This window comes from Rhynchophorus ferrugineus, unplaced genomic scaffold, assembly GCF_030347505.1.
Source record: "Rhynchophorus ferrugineus isolate W39M unplaced genomic scaffold, kcgeb_rfMv2 rfM3, whole genome shotgun sequence".
In the NCBI taxonomy this organism is placed as follows: domain Eukaryota; kingdom Metazoa; phylum Arthropoda; class Insecta; order Coleoptera; family Curculionidae; genus Rhynchophorus; species Rhynchophorus ferrugineus.
The window spans coordinates 73256480-73268373 of record NW_027472582.1 but is presented as its reverse complement, the minus strand read 5'-3'; the positions used below and the strand labels follow the sequence as shown (position 1 = coordinate 73268373).

General features: G+C 32.5%; 1 protein-coding gene across 1 annotated transcript in view; it reads left to right on the top strand.

Moving 5' to 3' along the window:
* The first annotated feature begins 1056 nt into the window (after positions 1-1056).
* The window catches only part of LOC143194133 (scavenger receptor class B member 1), a 60783-nt gene continuing 49945 nt past the window's right edge, over positions 1057-11894 (top strand). The window contains exon 1 of the mRNA XM_076400715.1: positions 1057-1196. The gene's annotated coding sequence lies outside the window, so the exon portion shown is untranslated. The remainder of the gene's footprint in view (positions 1197-11894) is intronic.

Below are 11894 nucleotides of genomic sequence, written 5' to 3'. Positions count from 1 at the left end.
TAAGATAAAACTCTCAAAGTGTATGTATTTTGGGTTGTAACATATATATATATACATATTACCAATGAGGTTTATCTGGACTGGACCTACAACTTAACGTAGGCTCTGAACCACGGTCCTCAGCATTAAGCCTACTGACTGGCAAGTGACCAACTTTTTAATCATCCCAGAAGATATCCGGTCTTACCCAGCCTGGTTACTGGCGTGACTGCGATCATTTTCCTTATCGGATTTTACACTCTTACCTAGGACAATCACCAATATTAAACAATCATAAACATAAATTTACAACCATGCTCCAGCAGCATTCGAAGCCGCGACTATCGCAACAGTAGGTCGATCGTCCTGTCGCCTTTACCACTACGCCAACCAAACCGGCAAGGGCATGTTCTAGTCTAGATATTGGGAAAATCGATTTTTTCATATTTTTAAAGCTTACCCTTTGAGAGCCCATCCTTAAGGGGTTAGTAATAAAAATTCGAATTTTGTTGTAGTTTTGCTTTGATACGATTGACGATTATAAAAGCAAAGCTCACAAAATTTCGCGTAAGTTAGTTCCGTGGATTAAAGTTTCGTTTTTAGATTCCGCGTCACTAATAGTCACTACAGCTATATTTCGAAAAATAATTTGAATTTTGAAAAAAAAACTCTTAAAGGCGTTTGTTTAAGGGGTTAAGCTATTAAATTATGATATTTAATCGATTTTTCAAATATTAAAAAGCATGAAAAATTATTAATATGAAAATGCCGTTCTAAGCCGTACTAACACCAGGAGGTTAGCCGTAAAACTAATTGAAAATATTACGATAAATATCCCTTCCCTTCGAGCACGCACCTCTCTCTCTGGTTCCCAATAAATTTGCCATTCATGCGGTTTCGGCATTTCGTCCATTTCGTCGCGATATCGGCACGTCCGCGAACAAGCAACAGGTACGACGTGGTCATCCTTCCCGCCGCACACACACGCCGACGACGTCACAACGACGGGCATCCCGACGCTCATTATTAAAAGTCAACGAACATCATTCACGGTGACTACATCCTAAGTGACGCTCAAGTAAATTCATTAGTTTCCCCTGACGAGCGTAATCCTTGGAGTCCTTCCTCCAGACTTTCGTTCAGTTTTGTTGTGATAGTGATTGAATTTGGTGATTTCAGTGCAACTAAGTTAGTAAAACATGATTAAGACCAGATAGGTAAAGATATACTTATTTCAAATGTTATTCTTTATATAAAATGATGTTGCTCTTACACCAAAACAAAAGGGTGGGTTTCTAGAGTAACAGAACATTAAATAGTGTTAACTAAAATTTTTACAACGTTGGAGTCAGCAATTATTGACACATTATCACAATAATCCCAGCCTGAACAATCTTAATTATTTAATTCATTTTTAACTGGTAAAATATGATTAGTACATAGTAGATAGATAAAGATTATATAAGACTTATTTTAAATGTTTTTTCTAACAAAATATTGATGCTATAATACGAGGGTAACAATTATTTAATATAATAAATTAATCAATATTTTTACTTGATAAATATTGACAGACTATCACAACAATCCAAGTCAGAAGAATAGCTTTACAAATTGAGGAGACATATTTCCAAAATCGCGAGAATAATCGCCAAAAAAATCCATTAAATACCACTGCATCTTCTAAAATACACTGTATATTCTGATTTGAAATATTAAGGCAACATCAGCTCTTATTTACTTAAAAATAAAGCTGGTATAATATGATTAGTAGATAATACGAGGGTCAAAATTATTTAATATAATAAATTAATTAATATTCTTATTTGTTAAATATTGACAGACTATCACAACGATCCAAGTCAGAAGAATAGCTCTACAAATTGAGGAGACATATTTCCAAAATCGCGGGAATAATCGTCAAAAAGTTCATTAGACACTATTGAATTAGACATCGGCTCTTGATTATTTAAAACTCTTAAACTTAGAAACTGTGTATTGAATATGTATTGCGATTTTAAATAGTGAACGCAACATCACGCTCTTAATTATTTAAAAATCAAGTTGAGTAAGTTGAAACAAAAGAGTGATTTTCTAGAGTGATAGCACTTCATCATTTTTATGACGTTGTGATCGATTTTGTCTTAATATTTTTACTCAATAACATTTGACCAATTATCACAATGATCTATGCCACAAGACTATTTATAAATTATAACAAATAATTGAAATATCACTGGAATAATCGCCTAAAAGTTCATTAGACATTATTTCATCCTCAAAGACACTCTCTATTAAACTATATTGACTTATTTAAAAATGAACTGAATGTATATGACATTCATTTTAACACAGAATTCTATCCAAAAAAAACAACATATATTGTCACTTGCATTATTTCAATACCCTTCTTATTTGGTAGATTTAGCTCAATCCGATGAAATGTTGATTTAGTTTGGTTCGGAGAATAACCAAAATTATTTTGATGTGAAGAAATATGTGGTTGAAGAGTTTATATAAATTTTTATAAATAGCTGAATATAGTAAAACCTATATTAACTAACGTATGCTGTAGAAGAAACATCCATTAATTATTTTAAATTTAATTAAAGACGGTTCCTCAAAAGTGTAGGAATCACTAACCTAATATTTCTAACCGAAAGGCATAATCAAATGGTTATTAATAATATTATAAGGAGAATAACTTTTAAAAATGCTTATAAATAACTGAAAGCCTCAATTAACCTATTTCTTAAATATACATTGTCGATTATTTATATTATTTATCAATTCATTATACACTCATATACATAACATGAAATACTAGACAGTTAAACTGAATTTTTGTATCTCACTCAGACATAATCTTATGTCTTATCATTGCTTAACTAAAAGATAATTTTACTTTTACGATTTTTATATAGTTTCTCATCCGATATTGCTACTTAAATCTTTATTTGTTAAAACAATCATTTTTGCTATTGTGAAAATGTTGAAGACAAACATATATCATATTTTCTACAATAAACATACAAAAACAACTAAGAATGGAGAAATATCTCGACTATATGGTAAAAACATGAAACTGTTCTTTTTCTTTTTGTATAAATTTTAAAGTTATCTATTTACCAACTAGGTCTGGATCTTAGTTTAACTTGGACTCCGAATCACGGTCCTCTACATTAAGCCTACCGACTGTCGAGTAACCAACTTAGAATTATCCCAGAAGACATCTGGTCTTACCCAGTCTGGTTACCGGCGTGACTAGGATCATTTTTCTTGTCAGATTTTGCACTTTTGCCTAAGGATAATTAGAGATGTTGAACAATCACAAACATAAATTTACGACCATACCCCAGCAGGGTTCAAACACGCGACTATCTCAACAATAAGTGGACCGTCCTGTCCAAAACGAAGAAAAATTGAAACAACGCCTTTTCGGTTTATCACTGATGAACGTGGATTATTTTTTCACACACCTTTCATATGCTATAACATATATTTTGTTAAAATTCTTCTTTGCATATATTAATAGCCCCATGAATATTACTTATACGGCAAAATTAACATTATTTATGAACACTACGAAATGTCAGACAGAAATCCAATCAAAATAACATTAAAAAATAGCCACCTGCGAAAATAAACGAAAGTAAACAAACAAATTTTGATACACGAAATAAAGCAACATTCCGATGTTTATTTATCATAGTAGGCTATAAATATATATTTCCTATTAGAAGGACTACCTTCACAATATTCCCTCTTTTCTAAAATTTTTATAGATTATGTTTTATGAATGTATATTTCTCTGTTTATCAATAACTTTTATTATGTGTAATTGATATTGTTACACAGCCTCAACCACTGCCAATATAAGTAATTATATAAAGTTTGTTTCACAATAACATCGCGGAAAAATTCGAAAAGTACTAATACCACGTTAATCTATTATATAACACTAGTTTAACGATATATTTAGACAAATTTGCTATGGATCGAAAGAAATGGAGTGTTACACAAAAATATAAAAATATCTGCGTGTGTATAGGTGAGATGTTATAATGACACACATTCCTAAACGATTACAAAACGACAGAAGGAAATCCCTTCTTCGCATAGGTGCCCTGTTACCATGGTATATTTGTTTTTGGCAAATAGCAACTTTCTCCGCCTACCAGATTTACTATATCCACATAATGCTCGTAAAAACATGTTTTATCTAAAGAATAGATGAAAGTAACGCAAGTTATGACAACACCCGAAGGCTGTAAATGATTTTATTTTTGTGGAACGAGCAAATATGTAAAAATTGAGAGACTTGTTCGAAATTTTATGTTTATTCTTTCTCTAGTGAGAGTTTAGTCCTAGTTATAAGTGACCTAAATTGAACTACAAAAGGGAACACATGTAGCATAGTACAGGGTATAGCCAGAATAATATAATACCTAATAAAGTCAGTTTAAAATTTGAAAAATAACGGCAAATTTCAATTTGTACAGTTTATGATGTGGCTCGGTGAATGGAGGTAAAACGAAATGAAACAGTGGTGTTTACATTATGTGACCGTTATTTATTGGCTATATAAAAAATGTGAAAAATACAATTAGATAAAGCGGATGGCAGCGGTGTTACCTGTAGACGAGGCTTGGGCAGTCGATGGTGGCATGTCTAAACCAAACGATGGTTGAGCACTGAATGTCGAAATACCCTTCAATAACATCCCAGATAAACGTCTCAGGGTTGTAGCCAGCTATTGGCGCTGCTGGCACCCCGCCCGTTATCGAATATTTCTGGGTATTTTGTAGACCGTATTATTCCACGATGTAAAATTCGACATGCCTCAAGGTCGCTACACTACAATAGACACTTTGGGCTTAAGAACTATGTCACTGCTTTGGGTGCACTTATAATGGATGGCTAAATTATTAGGGACAATATTGAGATTAGTTAATTTTCCAATTTAATTGGATTTGTGTAACAAATAGTTATTTGTACCTGTAAACTATCGGGATCATAAAAACTACAAAACAGTTTTATAGCCTTCATTTTAGTTAGTTGGTAAAGCAAAAGCTTACAGCTTGAGTTCATAACATTTTTCCTTAACATGTCGCTTTCACTGAAGTTTACCATCAAGGGTCATGCCAAGATATTTGGCTGTATTGCCATACTGGACTACTTGTTGACTTATAAAAACTAGCTTATGCTTGTTTGTTGGTAAAATCAATATGCACTGATTTATTTTGATATACCATTTTTCTGTTCAGCGTTTTATTTCAGCAATAGTTAGTGTAGCAACAATATTTTCATTTAATTTTAGCAAGTCCCGAGTGTACATCAGGACAATGACTGGATTGGATACACTTCCCTGTGGTACACCTGCTTGTATTTTCTTGAACTTAAGACAAGAATAAATAGACATCTTCCTGCTTGACTTGAGAGTATCGGTCAGTTATATATGAGTAATTTTTTTGAATATTTGCCAAGGAGAATTATTTTAATCGTACTCTTAAAATCCTGATGGCAAACTTTATCGATTCTGATCAAACATGGAACGTTGTTTCTTAAAACTAAATTGATGATCTGATTTAAGGTAGTTTTCCTCCATGATTGGTTTTATACTTTTTAATCGAGATTTTTCATATATTAATAATCATAATTACCTCAACCATCTTCCACAGCTTTGATACATATTGTACTTTGAATGAAACATTTATTAAATTGATAAACTTAGTGGTTTTCTTGGTTCTGAATTTTTCGCATGGTAAGGATTCAACGTCATGTATAGGATTGAAACATCCTAGAGGTGGTCTGCAGATCTTGTAGCCTTCTTCTGATTACCTCTGGCCCAGCTTTCATCCGCATTTTTTATCGCAGGCGTTTGCAGGATATGCCCTTTTAGGTTTCTAGTAGCTTTTCACGGCGAATACTCAGGACTAGTATTAATAGCAAGTACACGCCGAAATTCAATGATGTGTAATTATTCAGTTTCATGTTTCAGTTGGGATGTAAGTTTATTCAACTTAATTTTTTCTTGCTGAGCACAAAATATTAAAAAGCTATGTTGCAAATGAAATACTATTTATATTATCGCTTGTTTGTGTAAATTAATGCATAAAGATGAGTTTGTTAATTTAAATAAATAATATAAAACATATAGGATTGATGGTATTAAATATATTTGTGAGAACTGAGGATGGATACGTGGTGAAGTGATAGAAACTAACGGGATTATTTATGATTTACTCGAGTGATTGACAGTTTACAATTGACACAGGTACTCGAGGGAGCCAAGAGAAGAAGAGACCATCGAGTATCTTTGTTGGGTCCTCGACTGAGGGTGGGAATTGGGTGTTTCCTCATTTAGTTTCAAGAATTCCATAATTCTGTAAAAACCTTTTCCTCCTGGGGAATACCATACTATTTACAAAGACCAATTCAGATTATTGTTATCGCTAATTATTCTGAAACAGGATGGATGCTCACATATACGTAATGGTCTGCCGGTCTTCTTTAGGATAATAATGATTCTGTCATTGGGCCCAACTGATGATTATATACACGACATTCACAAGAATTTTACTGCTGTTCTTGATTCTTGACTTCCATTGTTGATGCTTTTCCTTTCTTCTTAAGTATGATTAAATCACGACTCTCTTGGCTCTTTCTTAATTCATGCTCTATGACAAATTTTATAATTTTAGCTTTATCGCTGAAACTCCTCCCTCGCGATTCAGACTTTCGGGGAGGAAAAGACTCCTCCAGCTAGGAACACGCCGATAGAACACGCGGGTTAACAACTCTTAAGGAATGCTAAAAAATTCGACGATATCAGGCCTTCTTGAAGTTTATGGTTGACCATAACAGGTCAATTCAAAAATCCCCGGCCTGATACATAGATGGCGCTACTAGAATTAAATCGATATGTATTTTAGTTAGCCCTAACACTCAAAAGATGCGTGTATTTGTATTTGATAGGTGTCGGATCATTTGAAGAAAAAGAAAGTGTTGCTTCACCAAGACAATGCGCCGTGTCAAAAATCCATGAATTGGGCTTCGAATTGCTTCCTCATCCACTGTATTCTTCAGATGTTGCCCTCTGCGACTATTTCCTTTTCTCAGATCTCAAAATAATGCTCGCCGCGAAGAAATTTTCGTCGAATGAAGAGGTGATCGACGAAACTGAGCCCTATTTTGAAGCAGAAAAGTTTGAGGGTCGCTATAATCAGTTTATCGCCCTTGAACGGAATTATGTTGAATAAAAAAAACTAATTTTGCCAAAAGAGTGTGTTTTACTATAGTAGGCCGGGGAATTTTCAATTGATCTGTTAAGAGCTGTCTAGCCTCGGTACTTGAACTCTCATTATCCGGAATACTCGACAACGATCCGATGAGACACCATTTTTGCTCGACACTTGTTTTCTGTTTGCTCGATGCCTTTCTTATCTTGACCTAGCATCACCAAGCATTCGATTCAATGTTATATTTTATACTGCCTCTAAACCCTTAAACTACACAATTGAAGAAATATTATAATCTTTCTAAACTTAAAATTAAACAACTCTCTTAAATATAAATAAAGGTAATTATGTCTCAACAACAATGTTCATATATGTACATGTCTTAATATTAAAATAACAAGTATTGGGAAAACAAGCTAAGAAACAACCGACCCCAAAAATGTCATGTAAAATTTTTTAATTTTTTTTATTACTCTTCGTGAGTCCACAATCTGCCCTATTGGCAATAAGTATTTCTTCTGTCTATATTATATATACATGGCATGTAGAAAATCACTTCATTAAGCAATCTTCTGTATAAAATATTATCTTAATTAATTAGTCTTATTCTAAAGTCTACATATGTCCAGTAATCAGATCAGATGGTGTTAAAAGTTTTAGTTTACGCACTTCACTATCACGTCGCATATTTAGCTGATTAGCGAGTACATTGGGATGCACTGACACTCTTCCGAAGTACTTCACACAAACACGTTGAATTACACTCGTTATAGGTTCTAGAGGAATATCGCGTTGTATCACTTTATTTGAAATATAGTACGGAGCATCGACAATGGCACGCAACACCTTATTTTGGAACCGTTGAATGACGGATATATTAGATTTGCTAGCGGTACCCCATAGTTGAATTCCATATGTCCAAATGGGGTTGAGTATAGACTCATACAGCAATACCTTTTTATCTAATGATAACTTGGATTTGCGCCCAATGAGCCAATACAATTGATATAATTTTAGTACCAGTTGTTTCAGTTTAGAAAGTGTGTACTTCTTCCAGGTTAGGCGTCGATCTAAATGCATAACAAGATATTTAACATGCTCTGCTTGGGGGAGTTGACGATGATTGATATTCACTGGTGGACATGTTCTTCTACGCAGGGTAAACGTTATATGCTTGATTTTGATTCATTGGCTTTAATGCGCCATGTCTTCAACCATAATTGTATTTGCTCCAGGTGGGTTTGTAGGTTTATTGATGCTGTGACTGGATCTTCATGGGATGCTAAGATTGCTGTCTCATCTGTGCATGTTGCCACAGTAGTTATTTTTGTGGTGGGCAGATCAGCCGTATACAGAAGACACAGTACTGGACCCAGTACACTACCTTGCGGAACTCCTGAATATATGGGATTTAATTCGGTATGTTCATCGCATGTAAAAATATAAAAATAGAAAATGTTGTGTTAAAAATGTTATAAGCAATATCATGGTTGTTTGAACTTATAAAACTTATATAACATAACAATAAACTATACTTATTTTAAAGGTGCTTTATCTTTAAACGATACTCATTACAGAAACAATAAATCTAATTGCATTAATTGAGATCAAGACGATGTCGAAACCCAGTTAGCAGTCAAGGTAATAAAGGATCTCTCGTCGTGCGAATTGTGGGTTAATGAACTTGATCTCGCCAGTCCGCTATTCGTTTCCCATATTGTGTAGCATGTACCCACTGCAGCGTTAGATGGGATAACCTCGATCACGGTCAATATCTTGAGAAATCGCCGCTGCGTTCAGACATAGCAGGAAACCGTAACGAGAATTGGTTCTCTTTTTTTCTCGTTTTTCGAAAACCAACAATAATTTATTCAATGCGAATTTTCGTTCTTTTCTTTTTTCTCTTCTTTCTCCTTTTTTTTTATTTAAAAATTCGGTTTTTGTTATTGGTGGTGAAGGTTTCGAGTAATTTCTCTGAAGATTTAGCACTCAACCTGTTCAAAATATATTAGATCGTGATAAAAGTTATTTTTATTTTATGAAAAACAAAATTCCAAAAGATTTTTATAATTTCTTTCATCAATCAAATCAAAAAAACAATAAGATGAATGACGAAAATGTAATTATTGGCGTTTCTTGGTAGTACCTATATACACTGATTAATTCAACAACAAAAACCCAGGAAATGACAAAAAACGTATATTTTAGCGACAATATATATGTAGTCTCTCTTATGGAGACAAAATACTTATATTTTAGGTAGAAATAAACGAAAAGATATGTGTAAATGTATGTATCATGTAATACGTAAATATAATTATATAACAAATTTTACTATAAATTTAATACAAAATGAAATCAATCCAGTAAATATAATTTTCATTATACATCTTAAAAATTTTAAGTTTGTTGTTATACAAGCATTTCATCCAGCATAAAATTATTTATAATACCTCAAAATTTCATTAACCTGCGATTGTTTGAAGTAAAATGATGAAAAATCGAAAATGGTGGAAAATCGCTAATCTTCACGACTATATTTATGAATATCGGTCGGATATAAATAAATAATTTCAAATTGTGTGTATTTTGGGATGAGAGAAATAAAATCGCATGTTAAAAAACTCCAGAATATATAACAGTCAAGATATGTGCTAGAAACAGAGATCCGTTCGTTTTCGGAAATTTTTTTTCTATAAACCTAAACGTTGTTTAAGTATTATTATACTACAATTCAATTCAGCATAAAATTATTTAATACCATAATAATTTTCATTAAGAAGTGATAACTTAAATGGAAATTATAGCAAAAAACTTGAAAATGACAGAAAATAAATTCAATTAAAAATAAAACTCTCGAAATATATGTGTTTTGGCATGAAATAAATGGAAATATCTCTTAAATTACTCTAAAATAAGTAATTTTCAAAATGTGTGACTTCCCGAAAATATATTTTTTATTGTATACCTCAAATAAAATAGATGTTGTATAAATATGATTATATTCACCGCAATTTCCATGAACTTGCAATTATTTGAATGGAAAGGACGGTAAGAAACCTGAAAATTACAAAAATTCCCCGAATTTTCACCACTATAAAAATTGTCAAAATCTTTTTTCTATCAAATGAAGAAAAAACTATCAAAATATATGTATCTTGAGATGAATGAAAGGAAAACCCATGTTAAATTGCTTTATTTTTCGAAATACACCTTATATCGTATAATTTAAGAACTAAAATAGTGTAATAGTATAAAAACTACTAAAACGCCTCTAAATTTAACGTAAAATTATTTAGAATCTCTGCAACTTTCCTTAACCTGCAATAGATTTTGTACAAGATTTGCCAAAACATCCGATATAAACCATAATTGATCCAAAAACAGCTTTTTAACGCATTGAATACCGTAAAGTCACAGTGAAGGGGGGGTAAACCATCATGAAAAAATACATCGTCCGAATTATTGCTTTATTTCATTTACTATTGGCTTCAATTATTATTTAAGTACGATACTTAAACTATCTCAGAAATTAAACCGTTCTACAGAATTTTGCGCATGGGATATGTACATTTAGTCTTTGTTTTGTACCTGGAGATAAGAATAAGAAACCAGGAATAAGAAGAAATAGTTCTGCATTTGATGTTATGTGTGAAGAAATGCTAAAAACCAACTCAATAAAAATATGAAATTTGTACATAAAAATGATTTATTAAATTAAAACGGACTGCCATTTATGATTTATGTGTCCCAAAACAGAGTCCTAATATTCAAAAATGAACAGTTTCACTTTTCCTGTCACGTTCAACACAATGTTCTTCTATCAACCCCCAAATATAATTCCTCGCTATGTTTTCAGTGTATTGATTATTCGAACATCAGAACAAAGAAAATCCATTGTTTTAATCGCCATACCAATAATTCTGTTTTACTTTTTGAAGATTTAAGTCTTTTGTTGTCATTGAGATCTTCAGAGTTGATGATTTGTGTAATTTTTGGTTCAAATTCAGTACCGAATTCGGAATTTACGGATATAGATGAACTCCGCAATCTTGAGAGAGTAGGTACAGAACTTTTTTCTGTATGGGGTATTTGAGCGAATATCGATCGTAGATCAGGATAAGACGTTTTCTTATTATAATGTTTATCTTTAAGCGGATTTAAAATCAAAACATAACAATCACTCGCCAGTCGGTAGGCTTAGTTCTGAGGCCTGTGGTTCGGATAAACCCATAGTTTGTAAAAGGAGACACCGCGGATACAGCAAAACTAGTCGTTAGAATCTCGTTTACAAACCCTCGAAACCTGGTAAAAAATATATAAAGCACGTTATGCCTCTGTACTACGCAAACACAGACTGTCGTACACATATTAACAACGCTAGAAACACGTTTACCCTCTTACGTTTCTTTCGACAGCAACAGTACCCAAAGACAGACATTAATAATTTTATTATTAATTATTATTAATTATTAATAATTAATTTTAATAAATATATAATTAAATAATATAAATAAACTGGTATCATTCATTGGTGTTTCTTCTGATTACTGAAAACTTTTCTCCTTATATATACAATAACAATACTTATATATACTGTTCATACTTCGCACAATAATTTGTATGGTTCTCAAGAAGTCACTATCGAATAAAGTCCGCTAATGACTCGTAACA